The 25,180-nt window shown below is 41.9% G+C and overlaps 5 non-coding genes across 5 annotated transcripts; all 5 read right to left on the bottom strand.

The window, feature by feature from the left end:
* Positions 1-10,137: 10,137 nt before the first annotated feature.
* Positions 10,138-10,210, bottom strand: Trnak-uuu. The gene has a single exon. It is a non-coding gene; the product is annotated as a tRNA-Lys (tRNA).
* A 922-nt stretch (positions 10,211-11,132) lies between these two features.
* Positions 11,133-11,205, bottom strand: Trnak-uuu. The gene has a single exon. It is a non-coding gene; the product is annotated as a tRNA-Lys (tRNA).
* A 159-nt stretch (positions 11,206-11,364) lies between these two features.
* Trnak-uuu lies at positions 11,365-11,437 on the bottom strand. The gene has a single exon. It is a non-coding gene; the product is annotated as a tRNA-Lys (tRNA).
* Positions 11,438-22,862: 11,425 nt separating this feature from the next.
* On the bottom strand, positions 22,863-22,935 carry Trnak-uuu. The gene has a single exon. It is a non-coding gene; the product is annotated as a tRNA-Lys (tRNA).
* Positions 22,936-23,084: 149 nt separating this feature from the next.
* On the bottom strand, positions 23,085-23,157 carry Trnak-uuu. The gene has a single exon. It is a non-coding gene; the product is annotated as a tRNA-Lys (tRNA).
* Positions 23,158-25,180: the final 2,023 nt, after the last annotated feature.

The raw sequence follows: 25,180 nt of genomic DNA, 5'->3' as shown, positions 1-25,180 counted from the left end.
GCCTTGTCAATTTCAATTACGACATTATCTTTAACAACAAATTATGTCATTTAGTTTATAATAATTATGTTTAACAAAAAATACATTAAACAAAAGAGTGAATATAATTGATGAAGTATATCCCTAAAATAAGCCAAAATGAGCTTATATCTAATATTACAATTTATATATCAGTAAATTCTTAATTATATTTAGGAAAAATAAACTTAATGTTACAAGACTTGCACTTTATCACTTTTCACTTTAATAACTATCTGTTTTCGTTGTACATTGAACCACACAAACCTCTCTAGAACCGAATTTGTCCTTAAAGCTAATGTAAAACAAATTCGGATCTACAGGGTAGACGTGGAGCAAACTTGAGAACCAAAAAAACTGCCTGCAGAGAACGGGGTGTGGAGCCCGGTGCCAAGCCCGAGGGCGCCGAGAGGTGAGCAATCGGACTGGAAAAAAAGTGAAAATATTAATAAATATTTTATATGCTAGGTTTTGTGAGGGGGTATAATTTCGTTGGGGTGCTCCGCCGTGAAGGAACAAATTACATGCGCCTAGACCAAATTATATTTATCGTGCCACACGTGATGCGACGGCAACCGCCGTTTCCTTTCATTGTTGCCAACGTCGCCATCGCCATCGCCATCGCCTTGCGAAATTATGAAATGACCCATAAAGGTGATTACAAAGCTCACTGTTGCCGGCCAATTAAAGCCGAGGCATGTTCGAGGTCCGTGTCGATGTCGATGTCCGTGTCCAGAGTCACGAAACGGCACCCGTGAGCCGGCAGCCGCCGTCTCTTCACTCTCGCTGCCAAACCCAAACTGAGACTAGGCCCCCAACGAATGGTGACCAGGTGGATGGCGTACAAGATTAGGCGACACAGACCCGAAAAGAATGAATACAGAAAGTAATTCCATTCCTTATCGGAAGACGCGGCGATAAGATAAGACCGCACTGATAGTTCGTTCAAGTAATAGTATCTCTGCCTGGGTTCCCGGTGTCTTCTGTCTTCTGTCTTCAGTCTTCTGTCTTTCGTGGTGTGCTTAGTGCTCCATGTATCTAATTGATTGCTCGCGGATTATGGCACTTTCTTGTGTGATAAAAATATACTGAAAATTGGATAGACAAGAAAACACATTTAATGAATGATAGATCTGGTGTACGGTAGCGGTCTTTTGTTTGCACTGAAATCAATCAGGTTGCTGATTCCTTGGCTCGTCAGTAGTGGCCTTCTCCTAAGCCCTTCGACCCCAGCCAGTCGCCAGTCGACAGTCGGCAGTCGGCAGTAATTTGTTTGTAAAGTCTTCCTTCTGCAGTTAGGCGCCAGTTCCGTAAGCCTTCTTCTGCTCCACTTTTCCGCGTGATGATGATGATGATTCAGCATAAGCCCCCTGGGTAAGGACTGCTGAGTAATGGTATGAGCGGGGGGTACTTCTGCCAGATGACTCTCTCTCTCTCTCTCTCTCTCTCCCTCTTCCTCTGCCAATGTGCGTCCTGTCCTGTAATGAAATTTCAATTAATTAATGACTTTTTAGCATTATTCATTAGCACTAAACGGAGCCTAAGCTGCCACAGAGTCAAAAACCTTTTCGTGCTCGGGTCCTGGGTATCCTAGATCCTGGGGTAGGCGGCTACCCTAGAAATCCCCCGGATTAAGCCCCGTAAATGGCAACAAATCTTGCGTAAACAAAGGAAAGAGGACCAAAGCATTTGACTTTGCACACCCTCTAGCCAGCCAGCCAGCTCTCTCTCTCTCTCTCTTTCTCTCTCTCAGTCACAGTCTGTCTCTTTTTGGTGCCTCTTTGTCTGCGGGCCGTCCGCCCGGTGGTTGTCCTTTTTGCAGCCTCAATATGGCTGCTCTGCTGGATAGCCATAGCCCCGGAGCAAGAGAGAGAGACAGAGAGAGAGAGCCAGGACCAGGACTCTCTCTCGAAATTTGTGTACACATACAATCCACAAAAGAGCAAAGAGGGATGGATGATAGAGAAGGGTAGCTATAGATGGAAAGAGAAAGAGAAGATGGCGAGCGAGCCGTTAGGGTGAAGGACCAGGCCGAAGGGCAGCTGGAAGTCTCTCTCAATTTGTGGTGGGTTTTCGGGTACGATCGCACGTCTGTTCTTAACAAAACTGCTGCTCTAAATAGCCCTAATTTCTTGGCCTTGACTAAATTAACGCCGTTTCGCCAAAAACCTGGAAATTTGCGAAAAACATGCCTTACATCACCACCTCGGACAGACACCCTCCCGCCTCGTACTCCAGCCTTAGATTGATTCCCTACTAATTGATTTCACGTGGCCCAAAGTTAACACATTATTCTCCCCTTCCCCGCATATTTTATTGACACAAACGCAAATTGTCAGGAAATAAACATGCTCAAAGGCTTTTTACCCACTCCGATCATGCGAACATAGCGTAAATATTGGGGTTTATTAAATATATTAACAAATAATAATTTGTATTATGGCAGTGTTGTACAGTCATGCTTGGACAGAGGCTAATGATGGTTGGGAGGGGTTTTATTTTTAGATAAAACGTAGGAGAGAAATATTTCCATAAAAAACAAACATTTCCAGAGGCTAAATGATGGACATACTGTGGAAAAAAAGCTTGCACGAGTGTTGTTTCATGATTAAGAGTGCCCGGTGTTGAGTAAGTACCTAAAAAGGGTTAAATTTCACACTGAAAGATCTTCAATTCTTTGTTTTGGATAGGAAATTGATAGGAAAAAATACTCATTTTAATCTTAGTCAATTCTAATACAATTCCTTAACATTTTTAACTTGTCATTATATCTATAAGAAGTTGACTACTCATTGAAGTATATTTTCGTTTTGCTTTGAAGTTTCCAAACCACTTTTAAAGCTCTTTTCTGTTGTATTTATAAGCCAAATTGATTAATTAATTTGCTCATTTCATTGATATAAATATCGGTAGTATTATCTGTAATTGATAAACATGATGTATGAGCTGGTAAACTATTTTTTCGGCAGCTCTTTGAAATTTTGTTCTACTATTCAGGTAGCAACAATCCACTTTCCTTGGACACAAAAATCACTCAATCAGTGTGTTATTTAATGATAAAATATTCCCGCTCCCTCCAGATGGACATGATATGAAATGCAGCGACATAAAAGAGAGGATGGAGAGAGACGAGAGACCCCAAAGAGTCGATCCCCGTCTGGCATGGAACGGAAGTTCCGCGAAAGTACACAAAAGGCGAGTCAAGAATGCGTATATCCCCCCGTGCAAGACCCCTGACCAGACCCAGACCCAGACCCCTCCTCTGCCCACTAGCATGTCCCCTGGACAACAGACCCATAAACCATTGAGCCGCGCCACCAGAGAGCACCAGAGAACACCACTACACAAAGGGGCAATGACTGTGTAAATTTTTCGCAATGTTGCTTTTAACACTCGAAGACAACTTCGCACATAAATCACAGAACCACTGGGTGACGGCTGATGGGTGGGGGGAGGAGATCATTTACCTGGCTGCCCTACCCTGCCCCGAGTGCAGCATGGTCAGGGTGCAATTTTCCATCGAGCATTGCCCCACTGTACCGGCGAGGGGCTCTACCATATTGTTGTTTGCAGCAACGCAACGGACACTGAGAGCTTGAGAGGCCAAGGTTGTTTCAGTTTGCTGAATAATATTATTATTCTCTGCTCTTCGCTGTTTCCATCTTTCGCGCTATTCGCGGCGAAAAATTGAGAGCTAGAGAGACAGGTAGAAACGGAGAGACGAGACAGAAATAAGAATGAAAATAAAGAGAAAAAGATATTTCGAAAACCCCGCGGTTGTATTTATATTTTTTTTGAACCTGCCCAAGTTTGCGGCATTTTGTATCTTTGTATCTGTAGCTTTATTTGTGTGTTCGCGTATGGGTATGGGTATGGGCATGGCTATCCCCCTGGATCCCTGGATCACATACCGGTCCCTGTCTGGGAGCTTCTCTGGAGGTTCGTTCTCTTGATGTTGTCGGTGCCTGTTTGTTGTTTACGAAAATACGCGCCTTCCTTTCTGGTTTCTTGTTTTTATTTTTATTTTTGTTACCTTTTTCCTCTCCTTTCCGCAGTTTTGTATTTTATTTCTTTTTAGTGTCTTAATTTATCTTTACGTCGGGGCTTAATGAAAATGCGCGGGTAATTCTTGTCTGTGTTCTCTGGGGGTTCTCCCTGTGGATATAGAGTGCACAAAACTCTGAGGGTTCCCTCTGTGGACAGACGAGTATAGATTGCAAGCTCCCTCTCTCTCTCTCTCTCTCTCTCTCTCTCTCTCTCTCTCTTTCTTTCAAGACAGCTGCATTTGCCCAGTTGATTGTTTGGAAAATTTGCATGAAATTCCAATAAATATGTCATATTGCAGTCACTCGAAAATGGGTGGAAGGAAGTTCCCACCTCAATTCGATTCCCCTCAGGGTTGTTGTTGATAATGTTGATTGGGGGTTGGGGTTGTGGGGTGTTTTTTCTGGCTATGCTAATTCGATAGGGAATTTGATAGCATTGGAAAAATTAACCATATGCAGCATGTGGCATGGCATGTTTGAATTCTTGGGGTAAATTCAATTCTTAGGGGGATTTTGTACGGTTATCAAGTCGTGTTCACAAATTTTGTGGGAATTTGCTTAGTCACTGTTTTTCAGCTTGTTCTTTCATTTAGTCATTCTTTGAAACTGCATTTAAATGCATATATTTTCACACAACTTATGCAACATAACCTCATTTGGTGACCCATTGACACAGAACTGGCGTCACCAAAGCCACCAAAGCTGTATTTTCGCTGACTTCTTGCAGATTTGAATTTTAAAATGCTCTGCCCTGCTAGCCGCTTATACATATTTATAAGAGGACACACAATTCCCAGTCCAATCTTTTAAGAATTCACATCTTATCAGTTTTTCCCACTCTATTGGTATAAGGTTTAATTGCTCCTTTTAAAGATTGAATAATTATCCGCGAAACAGCATCATCAAACAGATATCTACACCATAAAGATATTTCAAGCAAACAGGTCTCGTCATCATCCATACGAAATTAGTCATAAACTACAAAAAGATACTCGAACTGGCATGAAACTTGGGGGAGATTTCGATATAATATAATCATAATAATCAAGACAGCGCACAAATGCATAAAGTAGCAATAAAAGTTGGTTGTTTTTTTCAAGTGTGACCCAGCAAGTTTTTTTTTTTTAATTTCAATGATATTCTCATTTTGGCTATTAGTCAGTTGCCGTTTTGGTTTTGTTGGACAATTTGCATACAAGAACAAAAATTGGAAAATGGGTTTATTTTCCAAACATTAGGGGAACTGCTTGGACTGAACCGTTTTGACCTTAGCCAAATGTGAATGTGGAGAGCTTAAGAAGGGGTGCCATATCGCCATATTGCTGCCTGCGCATCGCCGAACCTCGAAGTATACGCACCTTACGCGCATCCACAGATGTACATCCCCCGGTATGTACGCATTAAGTGCAGCCGCTGCATCCACATCGTCCTCGGGTTGGGTCAACGTCATCATCATCATCTTCATCTTCATCAGCATCAGCATCGCCAACTCTATATCTACTGCAGATGCTGCCAATCCCAGCCCCAGTCCGCAGAGCCACTCTCAGCCTCCTTCCAGCTTAACACTTTGCCACTGCCGTATCTGTATCTTCATCATCATGATGATGGGGTCCCTCTTGCGCCTGTAGATGCGTTGCCTCTGAGTTGGATGGAAGCTCCTTTTGCTTCTAGGGTTGGGGTGTTCTTTTTTGGGGTTTATGGAGCAGCTGTCGCCGCCTCTTGTGCACCCCGCCCCTCTAATATTTCGGTATACTACTTAACCCATGCACTAAATGGCGGGACAAGTGTTTCCCGGCCCCCGCCGAAATGTGGCACGTGGGTACGAGTACTTCTAGGGTGGCTCTCCGGGGGTGGGCTTTGGTAGTTATTGTTGCTGCTGTTCATGCCACTGATAGCGCGACAACGAGGTTGAAATTCGGTTTTCTTATTCTTTTTTTTGTGTCGTTCTCCTGCTCCTGACTTTTCCTGTGTTGAAGAGGGGCGGGGGGTGTGGAGAGGGGTGGGAAGTTTGCGTTCGGTTTTCTGCGCAAATGAAAAGTGGATGAAAGGAGAGCTTCAACCGCTCCGGCTTCTGCCTCTGCCTTTGCACATTTCCGGGCGCGCGACACTCACACCAATACAGAAACGCGAACACACACACTCAGAGACAGGGGAGACACACAGATAGACACACATATACATGCAGAGGCGACGACGAGTCAAAACGAGGACAGGCGCAGAGGCTTTGGAAATGGCAATTGACTCTAGCACCCCCTTACGCTCCTGTGCCACTAAGTCTACCCCACTCCCGCCTCCACCATCCTTTCCACACCTCATACCCTGCCCCACTCACTCCCTCTCTCTCTCTCTCCCTCGCGCCTGTCTGTGGCACATGCGTACGAGTGTGTCCTTTGGCTCTGACTTTGGCGTTTAATCGTTTTTTCGGCGAATTTCCATTTAATAAAGTGTAATTTTCAAAACATACCTGATTGAAACCAATATTAAACATTATATCCTTGCCATTGTCCGGCTTTTAAAAGTTTAAACCTTTTTATCACTAGGATGTATTTTAAATGAGGTTTTTTGTAGCACTTTTTGCACCGTTTAGCGTTTTTTTCGCTTTATTTTTTGCTGGCATGTTAATGAATGGCCCTGAATGAGGGCCTGATCCCAGGGCCGTCGCAGAATCCTGCAGGATAATGGTTGCTGCTCTGCTGCTGCGACGACGTCAGCTGCGTAGCGACGGGCGGGTGGAAGATAGCAAAACCGGGCCGTCCCGTTGAATGTTCCGCTACGCTCGGCGTCAAATTTCAAAGTGAAGTCGACTCTGAGAGCAGCAGAGACGTCGACCCACCAGGCCGCACCGCAAGGCCGCCGCACCACAGCCAGAGCCAGAGCCACAGCCACAGCCACAGCCAGCTCTCGGGCCAAAGGCATGCTTTTGCTGCCAAAGTTGATAACAGCCATAATGCTCGCTCGCTCGCTCGCTCTCTCTCTCTCTCTCTCTCTACCGTTGCGTGTGTGTGCCCATTAGCAAGAGCGAGAGAGAGCAAGAATGAGCTGCAAAAGAGAGCAGCTCGCTCTCGGCTTCCACTCGAAGAAATACTCGTAGTACGTCAGCAACTGTTGATAAATGGTGGATTTTATGCGATCTTAGATTGGAAAAGAAGATAGAGAAAGATTACTCTACATTTGATATCAAGATAATTTTAAGTCTTATAGAAAAGAAACCTGAAGGATTTTTAAGTGAATACGTTTCAAAAAGTGGAGAACAGATCGGAAAAGAATTAAGATGTTTTTGAAGTTAAGATTAAATATTTAAAAATTAACTGAATCTTATTCTTGAAGAGTTGAAGAATCCTTTTTTCATCGTCCGCAATGATGTATTTTATTTATTCTATGATTGTTCTATTAGGAACTTAGCTTGAAAAGTATGTCGGCATGGAATATTTACAGAAATATGCAATTTTTCAGGATAAATGAAAAGTATATGAAAATAGCTGTGGAAAGTTGTTTTATCATCTAATTTCTCTAAAAACTTCAGAATATAGAAAATGATATTTCGAAATGTTCCTAAATTTTTCAGATATGTTTTAAAACATGTTTTTTTTTATATATATTATAAATTCAAAGTAAAGAGGTTGTCTAATATAGAATGTTCCCTGCATTTCTGATATTTCTTTGGGTTTAACATTCGCAAAGTAAACTCTTACCAGCAAAATAGATTCCTGAATGCCCTCAAAATTTTTACCAGTGCACCAACTTCTGTTCCTTCATTTTACAGGCCGTGACATCGCTTTACACACGCAATCCCAAATGTCTGACTTTTTGTGGGAGAGAGGACATAGAAACAGCTCATTTGTAGACATTTTGTGGATTCTATTTCCACTGTTTCTGAAATTGCCCAATACATTCTCGTCCTGACAGGATACCCTGACTGGGACCCTCAGCTCTCTTAGCAATTTACGAGGGCCAGCTCTCTCTCTCTCTCTCTGCGGACCTTCATCTTTTACCCTGTAGCCATGTCCATGTCCACTCTCCACGAGCTGAGAGTCAATGAAACTTCTTTGTTGTTCCTCTCCCGAAGCTACGGCAGAGTGCTCCGCGTGTTTTGAGAATGAAATCAAAGTGGGATATTTAAAGCCTCATTAATCAGGACCTCCGCTTCGCCCAAGGAAAGTTCTGGCTTTGTCCACGAGGGCGACTTCAAGAGGCGCTGAGTGCCCCTTTCATGGGGTGGAGATTGAAGTTGTTGGAGAGGGTGGAGTCGGACTCGGACTCGGAGACTGGGCGAAGATGCGCTCGTTAAATTCAAATTTGTTGCATTGATAATTACACAGATAATACCCAATGAAGGCGGGGGAGGACAACATTAAATATAGTAATTATGAAAGCCGATCAAAGCTAATATTTCAATTAGGGGTTTTGCCGGAAAGTATCAGAGGAAAATGTAGTTTCATATGGTTTTAAATATACAAGATTTATCTTTTGGATTGATAGATAAATTATGAATGCATTAAAGTTTGCTGTAAAATGAATATGTATGCACTCAATCCAACTAATTTCAGCTGAAAATCGATTCTGCATTGGTACTTATGACCACCTTTGACACGAGTATAAAATTGAGTATAATATACTCTCTTAATATGGTTCTAAAATATGTTTCTCGGTTATATTATTTTGTTTAATCTTGGATTTTTCTCTACTTAGGCCTACACGCCTTCAAAACTAAGCTTCTCTATCCATTTTAAAGCTATTTCGTTCTTCAGAAAAACTAATTCACATACTTTTCCGTACATTTTCCACACCACCAAACCGTCAAAAAGATGCAAAGATAACCGAAATATTTGTCATACGCCATTTCTTTATTTCCCGGAGCGCTGTCATAAAGAACCCAACCCAAAAAATATTGAGAAAATGAGCAACGCAAGCTGTTCTGTTCTTTAGTTCTAACGAGGAAAATCTATAGCTCGGGTTCCATTGTTTCTTTGGCATTTGCCATTTTTTTTAATTTATGACCCATATTTCCTACGTTTTTCGGTTTCCTTTTTTTATGCAACGCCTCTCTACCTGAGGCCGAGAGGCCAACAGGTAACCGGCCGGATTTAATGGTCGTAGCCTTGATATATTTGCCAAACAATACGAAAATTTCTCTGTAGCATATCAAGCTCCTATCATATCTCATCTAATTTCATCCGACGTCATGGAACAGTTTCGAAAGATCTCTTGACTTTGGTTTATCATCTAAATATTTGAGTTTATTTTGTAGATTAACACGGGACCGACCCACGGGCCGGACCGGACCCGGACCGGGCCTAATGTACACCCAACGTTTTCCTGCCTTTCCCCCGGAATGGGTCTCTGGTTTTATTGTTGCATCGTGAGTGGCCAAACTCTGCTGCCGTGGCAATTTGATGATTTGTCGTAATGAATGCTAATTAAACGCATTCGTTTCTAGTTCACTTGCCAGCATCCGAATACGCTACTAAATCGACCAGATATACGTTTGCTGTTTGGTATTGGTATGTACTCTCCTCTCCTCCTTTGTCTGGCTGGGCCTTCATCTGGTGCTTCGTTTTTAGCGGGGTAGGAAAGTGTGTCAAAAATTCTTAGGCGTATCCACACAGCCAGCAAGCAGCGCTCTTCTCTCCTACATATGTATATGCCGTCGGAGTTTAACAAACATCCGTACACTACACTCAGGCACAGTTGTCGACACAGAGAGACAGCGAGAATTCTAGATACAGATACAAATGCCGTCGGAACAGAGACCCGGCATAGATACAGATACAGATAGCTGTGTATGTACAGCACACAATTTGGGTATATCCACGATGTCGGCAGTGAAGTAAATGGAAACGCAAATAAAAGGTGCTAATTTCATGAGGGTTCAATTAGACGCTGGCGGCCCAACTGGCTGCTGCTGTACGATTTCTTTTCTTCGCGGTGGTTAGCGCAGTGCGACTAGTTGAAACTAAACCATACTAAATGTATCCAAAAACAAATATGATCCAGTTTCATTTTGCAATCCATTGTCAAGCGGAAATATGAACAAATTTGCTGCATGAAGCAAAAAAAAAAACAAAAAGTAGGTCGCCCGAGCAGGGACTTGAACCCTGGACCCTTGGATTAAAAGTCCAATGCTCTACCGACTGAGCTACCCGGGCATGTGACGGAGGGATGCCACAAAGCCAATATGGTGTTAGGCCGAAAGCTCACGCTCGAAAAATATTTGCACGTGAAAGCATTCTTGATTCTAATCTACCTGACTACATTTCCTTGAAAGTCGAATTTATTATAAAACAACCATAACACAAATTCAAATACAAAATTTGATAAGGAATTTCGTCATACCAAAAATTATTTGGACATTTCGTTTCTTACATCCTTTCGGTTCCTTAAGGACTTACAAAAAAGAAAATAAAAATGTGGAGTAGCAAAAAGATTGTGGTCCAACCATGTTGGTGGGCTGGAAACGGCAGTTCACTCCGGTACGCTATCCCACTACTGCCTACCACGGGAACTCTTGGCTGCTGGTTTTCACCCCTGGCCCGGTTCATCCCTCCTTAGCCAACCTGAATGCCGCGGACTCCTCCATGGCACCCATATTGATGGCAAGCTTAGTGCGGACGTTCCGTCAACATGAGCTGGTCCGTTACACAGTGATTCCCAGCCTCAGGCCATCCCACAATCTGACCTCACAGAAGCGTGATTACAGAAGATGCCAACCTTCCAGTCGGAGCTCTGATGTCTAACATTGCATTATGTGTCACTTTTATTGATTTGGCTTTTATTAAAACTGCCTTAGCGACTAATGAACTGCTCTATCGGCGGAAAGTCGTTGTAGATTGTCTGCTTTGTTTGCATATAAGCAGTTCAGTAGTGAACTGCTCTATCGATAATCGGGCTGCCAACCATATTTTCCAACCATAAATATTAGTGGTTCTTGACCATAATATGCAAGCCGTTCATTCTAGTTAAGTGTAAGACAAAAACTTTTTTACCAAATATATAATAGAAAATTATAAATTATAAAAAATAAACAAAGTAAAATGTCAAATAAATTGGAAAAAGAAAAAAAATTTAAGTCGCCCGAGCAGGGACTTGAACCCTGGACCCTTGGATTAAAAGTCCAATGCTCTACCGACTGAGCTACCCGGGCATTCAACCAACGCTTGCCAAAGTACTAACAAAACCAACGTTCTTATCTCATTCTGATGACGTGGAACAAGTATTTTTAGTTTGAAAAAGTATTTCTCTAAATCGAGAATAATAACTAAATATGAATACTGCAATAATTACGATGCAAGCAAAAAGAAATCGCCCGAGCAGGGACTTGAACCCTGGACCCTTGGATTAAAAGTCCAATGCTCTACCGACTGAGCTACCCGGGCATATAAATTTGCGGTGCAAAAGGCTCGTGAAAATCGTATCCTTTGATTTTGTAAAACCGTTCTTATTCCTTCGAAGATACCTTCCGGAACTAAGTTCCTTAAGTACCTTATAGCAGGACATATCGAATTTTCTGACAAATAAATGCATAGACGTGAATTCTCCTACCCTTCTATCTGCAATCTAACACCCAATCAAAAAACAAGTTAACTAGCATCAATGTTTGGTTAGCTTATCATTATAGTCAAGAAATACATTTTAAGACAGACAATTACTGTGGATCCTGCACGACATTGTATTTCAAAAGAGTTGTAAGAAAAAAGGTGCCATTCAATATCTTCAATATATATCATAGTGATCCTATAATATCAGTTTCTTATAGTGCAAAAATGTCCGTTAGTCCGTGTTATACATATGTACAATAGCATACAGTGAAATGTGGACAATCAAAAGAAGTAATTTTCTTTGTTTTATAAAGTATTGTACGGAATTGTACGGGAAAATTCATTGTAGGTTTTCAATCCGGAAATAAAATTGTGCTGTTATAACATTTAATTCTATGAATATTGCAGAGTATGTAATGAAATGTTCATGATGTGCTAAAGATTCTCGATCAGATTAAAACCAGGAACATTACACGGCCAGTCCAATGACCTAATTTCCACTATTGATAAATATTTAATTTAGAATATTATTAATAGAACCCATCGCTGGAAATCCAATAACAAAGTTTACAAAATATGCCTGACCAATCTTGCTCGGTCTTTCCGACGATCATTTGTCATACTTTCCCACCAAACTCCGACCAACCGACTGAATAATCTGCCTTCTAATATCTTTGAACCGATTTTGGATGCTGAAGTGTTTAAGAATACGATCCTACTTTCATAATCTCTTGAGATGGTTTTTTACCGAACAGCATGCAAAAACAAATTTTTTCTGACCCCAATGCCAATATACCTATCGGCTTTAGAAATTTTTGGCATTTTTATACCCGATACTCAAAAGGAGTATAGATTTGTGGCTAAACTGGATGTGTGGGTAGTCCAGAAGGAAGCGTTTCCGAGCCCATAAATTATTTTTATTCTTGATCATCATCAATAGCCGAGTCGATAGAGCCATGTTTGTTTGTCCGTCCCGATGAGCGCCTAAGGCTCAGAGACTATAAGAGCTAGAGCAACGATATTTTGTATCCAGACTGGATCAGACCGGATTATTGTTATAACCAAAAGGAACAAATAAACTTTCAGTGGCTAGTTCTGACTGATTTTCTGTCTCTCTCGCCCGCACTCTTTGTCGTTCAATGTATGCGGCGTCTGCCGGAGGAGAGCTATACGGACAAAGTATCGGGTATAAATGTAAGATATTATTTAGAGTATTGTTTATTCGTATTATTATCGCGGTGGCCTGGAATTTGTGATAACAAAAGTTCCTAAGGTTACGGCTTATTTCTGCTGATTTTCTGCTGCTGCTTGAGTCGCGTCCGTATGCTGCTGTTCTCTCTTTCGACTGACTTTCTCGGTTTCCCTTCTTCTCTGCTGTTGCTGCTTATCAGCTGTTCATCTTCTGCTGTTATTACTGCTGTTGATCTTCCGTTACTGCTGTTAACCACTGCTCCCTCAATGAGCCAGTTTTCCCTTTCATTCTTACATAAATGTAGAGTTGCACTCGCAGCAGCAACTCACAACGTTATCCCTCGTTATAATTTGTTTTAATACAAATGAGAAGTAATACTTGATATATGATTCAATACCTTTCATGGCCTTCAAGGTCAAATATTATAGATCCTATACCACTTGGTGTTGTAGGCCCTGTGCCGCTGCTCACAACGTTCCCTCTCATTTTTTTCTAAGAATCTCTTCAAAGCTATGGTTTTTCTTATCGTATTTGCTGTCTGGTAGACTGGCTGCCTGGCTGACACATAAAATGTTAATATTGTAAAATGGCACCTCAAGATAACAAATTCGTTGTCGAAATTATGCATTTTATTAATGATTTTCCCTTCCCTGTGTTTAATACATTGGATTGGTTACTATGGGAGATTTTCCCGGAACATTCAGATTTCTAAGCCCTAAGACTTAAAGATAGGACTGAAACATTTGCTGCGAAAACGAGGGGGAACGTTGTGAGTTGCTGCTGCGACCACAACTCTACATTTATACCCGATACTTAGACAGTATGGCTCTCCTCCCTCAGACGGCACTAACATTGAACGACAAAGATTGCGTGCGAGGGAGACAGCAAATAAGTCAGAACGTTTCGTCGGGCGCTGCGTAGTGATCTGATCCAGATTCGGCAATCTGGTAGATATGGATTGCGCGTTCTTAATATTCTCTTGTCTTACAAATTGTGGACGCCACAGATTTTCGTCTTTTGTGGGGGCGGAAGGGGGTGGGGGAAAACTATGAAATAAACTTGTAAGAGTAAGATCTAACAGGAGTGTTGATACCAAATTTGGTTGCTCTAGCTTTTATGGTCTCTGAGATCTAGGCGCTAATATATGTATATAATATATGCAAAGCCGACCATGAAAGAGGCAGAGCGAGTGGGAATGAAATTGTTTTCTTTATTCTGGCTATAATATTGATACGATGTGGTTCAGATCTAGTCAAGAAGATATAGCCAGAGTCTACGATTCTGAATTTTTGGTTTTCTCGTATCCTTAAAATTGTGGAAGCCACAGATTTTCGTCCATTGTGGGGGCAGAAGAGGGCGGGGCGAAGTCACAGAAGTCTAGACACAAAATGTCGTTGATCTACGTCAAGGAAAAAAGTCAACATACAGCATCAATTTTTCAATACTTCGGGTTTTCGCAATGAAAAGTAAGTGCCATTGTTTAGAACACATACAGTTATCATTACTTAAGTACAAAAATTATGTATACTAAAGTTACTAGGACAGAACATAAAATGTTAACGGAAAAAAGTCTACATACAGCGAGGGAATTCCCATTAATATTCCTAGAAATAGGTGGTAAAAAAGGGAAATCCCCGTGTTCGGGCGAAGCCCGAGTGTAAATTTTATACCATTGTTTTATTGCCTATCAATTCACTTTCTTTTCTATTTTGGTCATTATACTAAACTAACGTAACGTAAGCGTAGCTTTATCTATGCTCGCTCAGCAACATGCTCTCATTTAATCATCTATTCTTATCTATGCTCGCTCTTGTTATCTTTTCTTTCCTATGCCGTCGCTAAGCCGTCAGCAGCTGCGCCTGCTCTAGCAGTTACCGCTTGATATAGTTGGAGAACAGACCCTTTTTGTCCCCAATCTATTACTTTGGCTCGAGATCGGCTCGCTTGCCTCATCCAAGTGTATCACTCTAATACTATTGTAAAAGGCTCTGGCATCTTCGGCCACCCTCAACACACAAAATACCTATAATAAAATTTATAACGTTTTCGGAAATTAATAATTTGGGAAATTATTGAACAATCATAGTCAGCGAAAAAGCTCGTTGTCTCAACATTTGGTGACCCCGACGTGATCGTCAGTAACAATTTGGAAATAAACAATTATAAACAGTGAAAATTATCCGCTAAACATAACTGTTCGAACGCGAATCGGTTAGTTCCCATTTCGTCGCGCGCTTGCTTACAAGCACTAATACAGCTACGTGCATTAGCGGCTTCGGGTTCGCTGCACTTGCGCTTGCATACCAAAAAAAATCAAACGGTTGGTTCTTCGATTCTTCTTTGTGCTTTGCTCGCTGCTGCCTGTCGAAAATGGATGAGTCTAATGACGTGCCGGAAAACAGGGTGTCTTTTTACAAACTAAAGGCACTCTCAATATACAAAAAAGCCGTTTCACTTCGAGAGACGATATTGAATGATGAAAACAACCCAATCAGTGAAGATGCGCTAATTGTTCATTTAAAATTCTTGGAAAAAATGTCCGACTCATTTAATGTTACTCATTCTAATTTAGAAGAGCTTGATGTAAGCGAAATTGGCAGCGACTTAAGCAACAACTTTGACGATTTGGCGATGGAAATCGAAGTTCGTATTCGCTCAGCACTCCGCAGGACTACCCAGAACATGCCGCATCACTCAACGATACGACCCGAGCTCAACGTTACTGCCTCCGGAAATGTACGGTCACGATATCATATTCCTGACATTAAACTTCCCACTTTCCGTGGAGGTTATACTGAGTGGGCAGACTTTTACTCGATGTTTAGCACAGTAATAGATCAGGAGCCCTTTCTATCAAAGATTGAGAAGTTCCAGCACCTGCGCTCATGTTTGGATGGACCTGCCCTGGAGGCTGTTCGCTCTTTGGAAGTATCGGAGAGCAATTATGATATTGCATTGGACATTTTAAACAATCGTTTCAATAATAAACGTTTAATCTTTCAGGCACACGTCGCTGAGATTCTGAGGCATGAGAAGGTTGAAGATGGGTCAACTACAAAGCTACGTACTTTATCGGACAAGCTTCATTCTCACATGAGAGCGCTTAGATCGATGGGTACCATGGAGGAAATAGCTGGATGCATCATCGTTAACTCCACATACAAGTATCTCGACTCTGATACCAGGACCAAATGGGAGGAGCTGTCGCCCCCTAACGTCATACCAACATGGGACCATTTTTCGGCTTTTTTGGAGAGGAGATGTCAAGCCATGGAGACCATGGATCAAGCTATGTCGATTCAAATCCATAGCAGTCAGGTTGGAAAACATAAACGAATCACTCATTCAAAACACAGTCTTGTTGCTACAAATACAATCGTATTGGAATGCGTGTTCTGTGATAATAAAGGGCATAACATTTACAGCTGCACTCGCTTTGGAAACCTTTCGCCATCTTTGCGTCTTAGAGAGGCAAGGAAGCTTAGAGTTTGCTTCAACTGTTTGAAGAAGGGACATCGGAATACCTCCTGCAGTTCAGGCTCTTGTCGCACATGCGGTGAAAAGCATCATACCCTTTTACATATCAACAATCCGCTGCCTACGTCAGTTAACACGGAACCTGCAAACGCTACTACGTCTCCTATTCAGACAGACTTATGCCCAGGCCCCAATCTTTCAAGTTCTCTTGTTGCCGCTTCATCACCATGCTCGCCTCCTGCTCAGAATCTTAGCTCAGACGTAGTGCTTCTAGCCACGACAGTCATTATGATAAAGAGTCGAGTTGGTGATCTTCTTCCTTGCCGGGCTCTTCTGGATTCAGGCTCTCAGATTAATTTAATAACCTCTCGCTTTGCTCAGAGGCTTCAGCTGAAACGAGCCAAAGGGTCGGTATCAGTATCGGGTATCGGCGCTGATTCTGCATTTCACACGGAAGGTTCAGTTAATTTGGTCATTCAATCCAGGACTTCCGATTACTTCACGAGTCTCACAGCTCTCGTTGCTCCACGTATTACAGGAAACCAGCCTGCTTCTTCATTTGATGTATCCAAATGGGAAATGCCATCCAATATCAGCCTTGCTGACCCACACTTTAACAAATCTCAGCGCATCGATGTACTTATTGGAGCCAGCTTATTTTACGACATTTTATGCGTTGGACAGATCAAATTGGAGAGGGGACTTCCTATAATACAAAAAACCCGTCTCGGCTGGGTTGTCACAGGTGGAGGTCAGTACTCCCGCAGCTCAGTGCTCCTAGCTGCCTCTAGTTCGACGGAATTGAGTCAAACGCCTACCGTTGGTTTGGATGAGCTAGTGCGAAGGTTCTGGGAAGTGGAAAACTGCCACGGTCCCGCTACAGAAGCAACAAAGGAGGAAATTGCTTGCGAGGAACATTTCAAAAAACATTGCAGTCGGCTTCCAAGTGGCGAATATTGCGTTCAATTGCCTTTAAAGCTGAGTGACAGTCTTCTTGGAGATTCTTATCAACAAGCCTATCGCAGATTTCTCAATCTAGAGCGCAAGTTGGTTCGCAAACCGCTTCTCAAGGCCCAATACGCCGCATTTATAAAGGAATACGTCGATTTGAATCACATGTCCCCTGTCAAAAGTGACGCACTTAAACAATGCAAATTTTTTCTTCCTCATCACTGCGTCTTAAGAGAAGACAAAACCACCACAAAACTCCGAGTAGTTTTCGACGGATCCGCTTGTACATCTACAGGATATTCCCTCAACGATATATTGATGTCAGGCCCAACAATTCAGCCAAAGTTAGTTACGACTCTTCTTCGATTTCGTACCTTTCGTATAGCATTGACTGGTGACATTTGTAAAATGTATAGATGCGTCCGTGTCTCGCCCCAAGATAGTTTTCTGCAGTGCATACTGTGGCGTGACTCACCCCTCGAGGAGCTAAGGACATTCAAGCTGGATACCGTGACCTATGGAACGAAACCAGCAGCATTTCTGGCCGTCCGTTCTATGCACCAACTAGCGGCAGACGAGAGTTCGTCATATCCAATTGGCTCTGAAGTTGTGCTGCGGGACTTTTACGTGGATGATTTGCTAACGGGGGGAGATACTACAAATGAGGTGCTGGAAATAATTCGCCAGGTGTCAGGACTATTAGCCAAAGGAAATTTCAAGATCAGAAAATGGTGTTCCAACGATACATATGTACTCGATCAAACACCCCATGAAGATAGGGAAACATTTGTTAAATTTACTGATGGCAGCGATGTAACCAAGACGCTAGGTTTAGCATGGAATCCCACTTCGGATGAGCTATTATTTTCATTCTGTCCCAATCAAGTCCCTTCGAAACCAACTAAGCGAGTTGTATTGTCAACTATTGCACGATTTTATGATCCACTCGGACTTATAGGGCCAGTTATTACTAAAGCAAAAATATTTCTACAGCAGCTGTGGAAAGAAAAGCTTCATTGGGATGAAAGTCTGCCAGTCTCCTTACGCACAACTTGGATCAACTTTATTCAGCAGTTTGACTCTATGCAACAAATTTCTTTCCCGCGCCTATCTTTCCTTCGAAGCAGCAACCTTGAAATGCATGGATTTTGTGATGCCAGCATGAGTGCTTATGGAGCTTGCATCTACGCTGTTTCGCAAGGCGACAATGGAGTCAAGGCAAATCTTCTATCTTCCAGATCTCGTGTAGCGCCACTGAAGACTATCACAATACCCAAGTTGGAATTATGTGGTGCAGCGCTACTCGCTCAGCTTATGCATGAAGTGTCTTTGATGAACTTCAAGTGCTCTTATTATTGCTGGTGTGACTCCACAGTCGTTTTGGCTTGGATCAAGAATCAACCATCCAACTTCAATGTATTTGTCGCTAATAGACTTTCTGTTATTCAGGAACTCACATCTGGAATGTCTTGGCTGCACGTGCCAACTGATCTAAACCCTGCCGATATGCTTTCTCGAGGATCATTACCAGCTGAGCTCATCAATTCTCATCTTTGGAAGTATGGACCTACATACTTGACAGCCAGTAAGGATCAATGGCCAAGTACACCTGCTCTTCCAGAGCCGGTTTTGGAGGCACGAAAAACCATACTAATTACAAACTGCGCGTCAAGATATTTGGTGGAAGAATCAAAGTTTGTAAATTCCTTCCCCAAAATGCAACGAATTTTTGCGTATGTATGCAAATTCATTCATCGACGAAAGTCTGGAATAACTGTGGAGGACTTGCGTTTGGGAACCGAACTGCTTATTCGTCTTACTCAACAATCTCGTCTATCCACTGAAATAAGAGCCCTGGAAACGCGAAAGGACATCAAGGCTTCAAGCTCGATCGCCTCTCTTTCGCCATTTTTAGATGATTGCGGTTTGCTTCGAGTTGGAGGGCGTCTTAAAAACTCTACCTTGGACTTTGAAGCACGGCATCCCATAATATTGCCCAAGAATCATTCCATCACTTCTGCTCTGATACGGCACTTACACGAAAAGCACCTTCACGCTGGACCCCAGTCGCTATTAGCCATCATTCGTCAAACGTACTGGCCAATCGGTGGCCGAAAGACCGTAGCACACGTAATCCAAAAGTGTGTCAGATGCTTTAGAGTGAAGCCTCGAACTCTCGAGCAAATAATGGCAGATCTTCCGGTGGACAGAGTCAGCGAATCTCGTGCATTTTTAGTTACCGGCGTGGACTATTGCGGTCCGTTCCTGTATAAATCAGAAGTTCGAAACCGGCCCCCACTAAAGTGCTACATGAGCATTTTTATATGCTTCTCCACCAAGGCGGTTCACATCGAGCTTGTGAAGGATCTTACAACATCTGCGTTCCTCTCTGCTCTTCGCCGTTTCATTTGCACCCGTGGAAGACCGATTCGTATTTGGTCAGATAATGCCACAAATTTTGTTGGAGCGCGGAACGAACTGGCGGAACTTAAGTCGCTATTCCTAAGCGACAGTCATCAAGAAGCCGTGCATCAAGCTTGTCTCAACGATTGCATCGATTGGCGTTTCATTCCTCCTAGATCGCCACATTTTGGAGGATTGTGGGAGGCGTCAGTCAAGCTTGCTAAGCATCATCTTCGACGTGCCCTCGGATCCTCGCTTCTTGGATTTGATGAGCTGCGCACGCTCGCGTGCAATATCTGTGCAATCATTAATTCAAGGCCATTGTTTCCTCTTTCAGAGAACCCTGCAGATCTCGATGTACTCACGCCCAGCCATTTTCTAGTTGGCGCCCCTATCACAACCTTCTTGGAGCCTGACTTGGTTCATTTAAACGTCGATCGCTTGGACCGTTGGCAGAAGGTCACACAGCTTCAGCAAATCTTTTGGTCTCGCTGGCGCCAATCGTATTTAACCAGTCTTCAAGAAAGAACGAAGTGGCGCACCCGGAATCCTGAGCTTCACGTCAATGATGTCGTTCTTGTTAAGGACGAGAACTTCCCTCCTCTGAAGTGGCCTCTAGCGAGAATCCTCGAGCTCATCCCAGGAGCTGATGGCGTATCTCGAGTCGCCTTGATCAGGATGGCTACAGGTGTTAGCCGAAGAGCACTTGCAAAACTATGTCTATTGCCTCTACGAGATGAGGTGAAAGGCATGGATCCTTCCACGGGGGGAGTATGTTCGGGCGAAGCCCGAGTGTAAATTTTATACCATTGTTTTATTGCCTATCAATTCACTTTCTTTTCTATTTTGGTCATTATACTAAACTAACGTAACGTAAGCGTAGCTTTATCTATGCTCGCTCAGCAACATGCTCTCATTTAATCATCTATTCTTATCTATGCTCGCTCTTGTTATCTTTTCTTTCCTATGCCGTCGCTAAGCCGTCAGCAGCTGCGCCTGCTCTAGCAGTTACCGCTTGATATAGTTGGAGAACAGACCCTTTTTGTCCCCAATCTATTACTTTGGCTCGAGATCGGCTCGCTTGCCTCATCCAAGTGTATCACTCTAATACTATTGTAAAAGGCTCTGGCATCTTCGGCCACCCTCAACACACAAAATACCTATAATAAAATTTATAACGTTTTCGGAAATTAATAATTTGGGAAATTATTGAACAATCATAGTCAGCGAAAAAGCTCGTTGTCTCAACACCCCGACTATTTTGACGCCTTTCAAGTGTGTGTATTGGGTCTTATTATTACTCTTTAAAAAAAAAAAAAAATGGAAAAAAGGAAGGAAATACAGTCTTTTGTGCGAAATTTGATTATCAGCCTATGATATAGTCAAATTAAGTCGATCCACCGTCCAGACCATCATACGGAATAACAACAGCAACAATTCCACGGAAAATAAGAAGAGATCAGGAAGGCCAAAGAAGCTATCGAGTCGCGACGAGATAAGCAGCCTCAAGGAAGTCAATAAAAACCAGAAGATAAGTGCACCAAAATGGTCGGAACACATCGAAAAGAATTCAGGAGTCATTGTGCACCCAAAAGCAAGGATGGTTTCAAGAGCCGAGTTCCACGAAATATACCATTGATTTCCGTCGAGCATGGAGGCGGTAGTGTAATGGTTTGGGACGCTATGGCGTCGCAACTTGGTGTTTGTGGAATGGAATATGGATCGCTTCCAGTTTAAGAAGATATTGGACGATTTGAAACCATCGGTGGATACACTGAGCCTGGGACGCAGTTGGATCTTCCAGCACATGTTGTGCGGGATTGGTTGCTGTATTGTGCCCCAAGACAGCTTCGTTCACCACCCCAATCGAACATCTTTGGAACATTTTAGAAAGATTGGTACGGAAGTATGACATCAGCAGTCGGGAAAGTCTCAAAACCGCTTTTATTCGAGCTTGGGTCGAAGTTCCGCCCACAACAGGCTGTAATAGATGCCAATGGTGGACCAACCAAGTATTAAAAATACATATAATAAGTATTAATATTAAGATGAATTTGAAACCAAAATACAAAAGCATAGAGGTTGTATGTAGACTTTTTTCCCATGAATTTGTTATGTTTTTGTTCTTATTGTTGTAAAATGAATTATAAATTCAATTTTTTTTGTTTTGTAATAATCTTATCTATTAGAACCTCACATAATGGCGTACCAACTTTTTTGATTTTCATTGCGAAAACCCGAAATATCGTAAAATTGGGGCTATATGTTGAATTTTTTCCTTATGCACTAGGCGCTCATAGGGACAGACAGACAGACAGACATGGCTCAATCGATTCGGCTATAGATGCTGATCAGGAATGTATTTATGGGGTCTGAAACGCTTCCTTCTGGACGTTACGTTAAAAGTATTTGTTTATTAAATCCCTAAAATAATACATAAGCTATGGCCGCATGGGGAGATGAGAGAGTGTCATTGTTGTTACCATAATTATATTTGTTCGATTAGCTGCAGGAGTAGTAAGCGTTATAACCGTTTATTCTTGAAGTGACGGGGTGGGATAAAGATTTGACGAAACACTCGATTTCTTTCTTCGCTTTAATTTTTATGTGAAAATAATAAAAATAGACTTTGAAAAAAGAAAATAAAAATGTGGAGTAGCAAAAAGATTGTGGTCCAACCATGTTGGTGGGCTGGAAACGGCAGTTCACTCCGGTACGCTATCCCACTACTGCCTACCACGGGAACTCTTGGCTGCTGGTTTTCACCCCTGGCCCGGTTCATCCCTCCTTAGCCAACCTGAATGCCGCGGACTCCTCCATGGCACCCATATTGATGGCAAGCTTAGTGCGGACGTTCCGTCAACATGAGCTGGTCCGTTACACAGTGATTCCCAGCCTCAGGCCATCCCACAATCTGACCTCACAGAAGCGTGATTACAGAAGATGCCAACCTTCCAGTCGAAAGTCCGGGGTTTAATACTCAAAAACGAGTTACAAATTCGAAAGGTTTTCAAAACTGAACTGCTTTGCCGACATAATGAACTGCTCAACCGACAGAATTAAGTTCTAATTTAACTGCTTTAAACTGCTTTGAGATGTACAATGCATTCGAAAACAAAATAAACTTTTTAAACGTAAAAAAATTTTTCTATTGACAAAAATAAGATCGGTCAAAAGAAAAATTAAAATATTAAAAAATTCAACAAAAAAAGAGAAAATAAAAATATATCAAAAAGTTTTCGCCCGAGCAGGGACTTGAACCCTGGACCCTTGGATTAAAAGTCCAATGCTCTACCGACTGAGCTACCCGGGCATTCAATCAACGCTTGCCAAAGTACTAACAAAACCAACGTTCTTATCTCATTCTGATGAGTATTTTTAGTTTGAAAAAGTATTTCTCTAAATCGAGAATAATAACTAAATATGAAGGCTGCAATAATTACGATGCAAGCAAAAAGAAATCGCCCGAGCAGGGACTTGAACCCTGGACCCTTGGATTAAAAGTCCAATGCTCTACCGACTGAGCTACCCGGGCACTTGGGCCACTCCCGCCAACGCCTTCTTCTCAGAATAATGCCCACCCCAGCATCCCAAACAAAGCCTTGATCAGGAATAAGATGATATCTGGTGTTACATTTTAAAATAGTTTTTATTTTTTTATGCCATATTCATACATGTTTACATATTGGTTTTGTTTTGTTTTGTCATTATATTTGTATGGTTTTTGTGGTTTCATAGTTGAAATTTCCATTTGATTTTCGATTCCATTTTTTTTTAGAAACAATGCAATGCCTATGCAATTGAACCCAGATTAAGTTAATACATATACATACGAATTTCATTAAAAATTAGTTGCGTAATTTTATTTTTACATGGAATGCAGTTAAACTTTTTGCGCCCACTGTGCGTAAGCGCCCCCTTAACCCAAAAACTACAAACAGTGTTTTGTATATTGTATTGCATTTCGTTTCGGTTCAGACAAATTGCAATAAAAAACAATCAACCAATCGAAAGGGTGGGTGCATCAAATGAATGATTGAACAAATGTACAACGAAATGAAACAAAAAATAATAATAGTAATAATTAATTAATTTGTGCTAAGTATTTTTTGTTTGATTTTTATGCATTTTCCATCGCCATATTTTGTTCGATTTGTATCCCATTTTTGTTCTGTTTTCACTAAAAATTTGTCTTGCTAGTTCGATATACATATAATTTAGGCTTACGGGCTAGGGTTCACATAGACTACCGATAGTTCTAGAATGCACTAACCTTAGCTTAGCGAAAAGTACAGCATAAATAATTACATTACATTACGGTTATGGGGTTGGGTTTCCTTTAGCTTTTTCGAGTGTAACAATTCTCGTTCTTTTCAAGGTTTTCCTTTGCTTATTATTGATTACCTTTCGGTTTTGTTTTTGTTTTTTTTTTACAGACATGAAACATTGCTGAAAGAGGTCTCTAAATAAATAATATATTCTTTTAATGCGGCTCGAAAGAAAGTCCAGTTTCCATATCGAATTCTATGCTAAATGTGAAATATTTTTTAGTTCCTGTTTGACTTCCGAATTTGTTCTTCAGTGGCAAATTATAAAACGATTTGAATCTTTTTTGTTTTTTGTTTTTGTTTTTGGATAAAATTAGTAAAGCATTTTCGAAGCTGCTAGAGCACTTTCAACAACACACAAAATAAACTGAACAGTAGAGATACTTTCAAAGATACTTTCATTTCTAAACGAAACACAAACATAATAAAAAGAAAGCCGTCCCCCGAGTCCGAGGGCGCTCTCTGCTATTTACAAACTAAACAAAGCCTTATGTGGTTAACTAGATTTAGGTTATCTACTAGCTAGGTATTAAGTACACACTTTAGGACTCCCTGGAGGGCGGGGAATTGGGTTGGGTTGGGTTGGGTTGAGTTTGGGCATGGACTTGGATTGGGTATATCTTTAAACGAAGAACTAATGTTAGTTAGAAATCACTTTGAAATTATTGCAGATATTAGTTTTTGTTTAACTCGATCTTCATCTCTGTTCATCTCCTCATCTGTGCAGCTCTTAGGGACTAAAATTTATGCTAGACTTACAGACTAACAGCTTTTCGAATACTGCTTAGAGAAAGAGGTCCATCATACTGGGGGCGAACCACACGCATTCACATAAAGAAAGTCCAGAATTAGGGGAATAGAAAGGAAATCTCTCTGGGATCCCCAGGCAGTTGAGAGCTGTGCTCAATTCGGGGAAAGTTTTGAAGGGAAGGAAACGTATCGAATATCGAATAGAATTGTGTGATTGCTTGGGGTCCCACATCCAGTATCATAGACCCAAACGAGCTGCCGTGCGGGGGGCGGGGGAACAGCTCGTTTCTTAGCTTAACACGAATCAGTTGCAAACAAGAAACATCGTCTCTGATGTTGGTTGATCGACGGGAGAGCGGCGACTGGGACAGGCGGGTGGCGGTATGCGGTATGCGGTAGGCAAGATTTGGGGCAGGTGGTGGCTAGATCGCCTCAGCAGCAGAACATATTGCAGCCAACAATGTCCGTCTTGTAGTCCAG

The sequence above is a fragment of the Drosophila persimilis genome, unplaced genomic scaffold (genome assembly GCF_003286085.1).
Source record: "Drosophila persimilis strain 14011-0111.01,24,50 unplaced genomic scaffold, DperRS2 tig00000000-arrow-pilon, whole genome shotgun sequence".
Classification (NCBI taxonomy): Eukaryota; Metazoa; Arthropoda; class Insecta; order Diptera; family Drosophilidae; genus Drosophila; species Drosophila persimilis.
The sequence above is the reverse complement of the archived record's forward strand: the minus strand, read 5'-3'. Positions and strand labels throughout refer to the sequence as shown.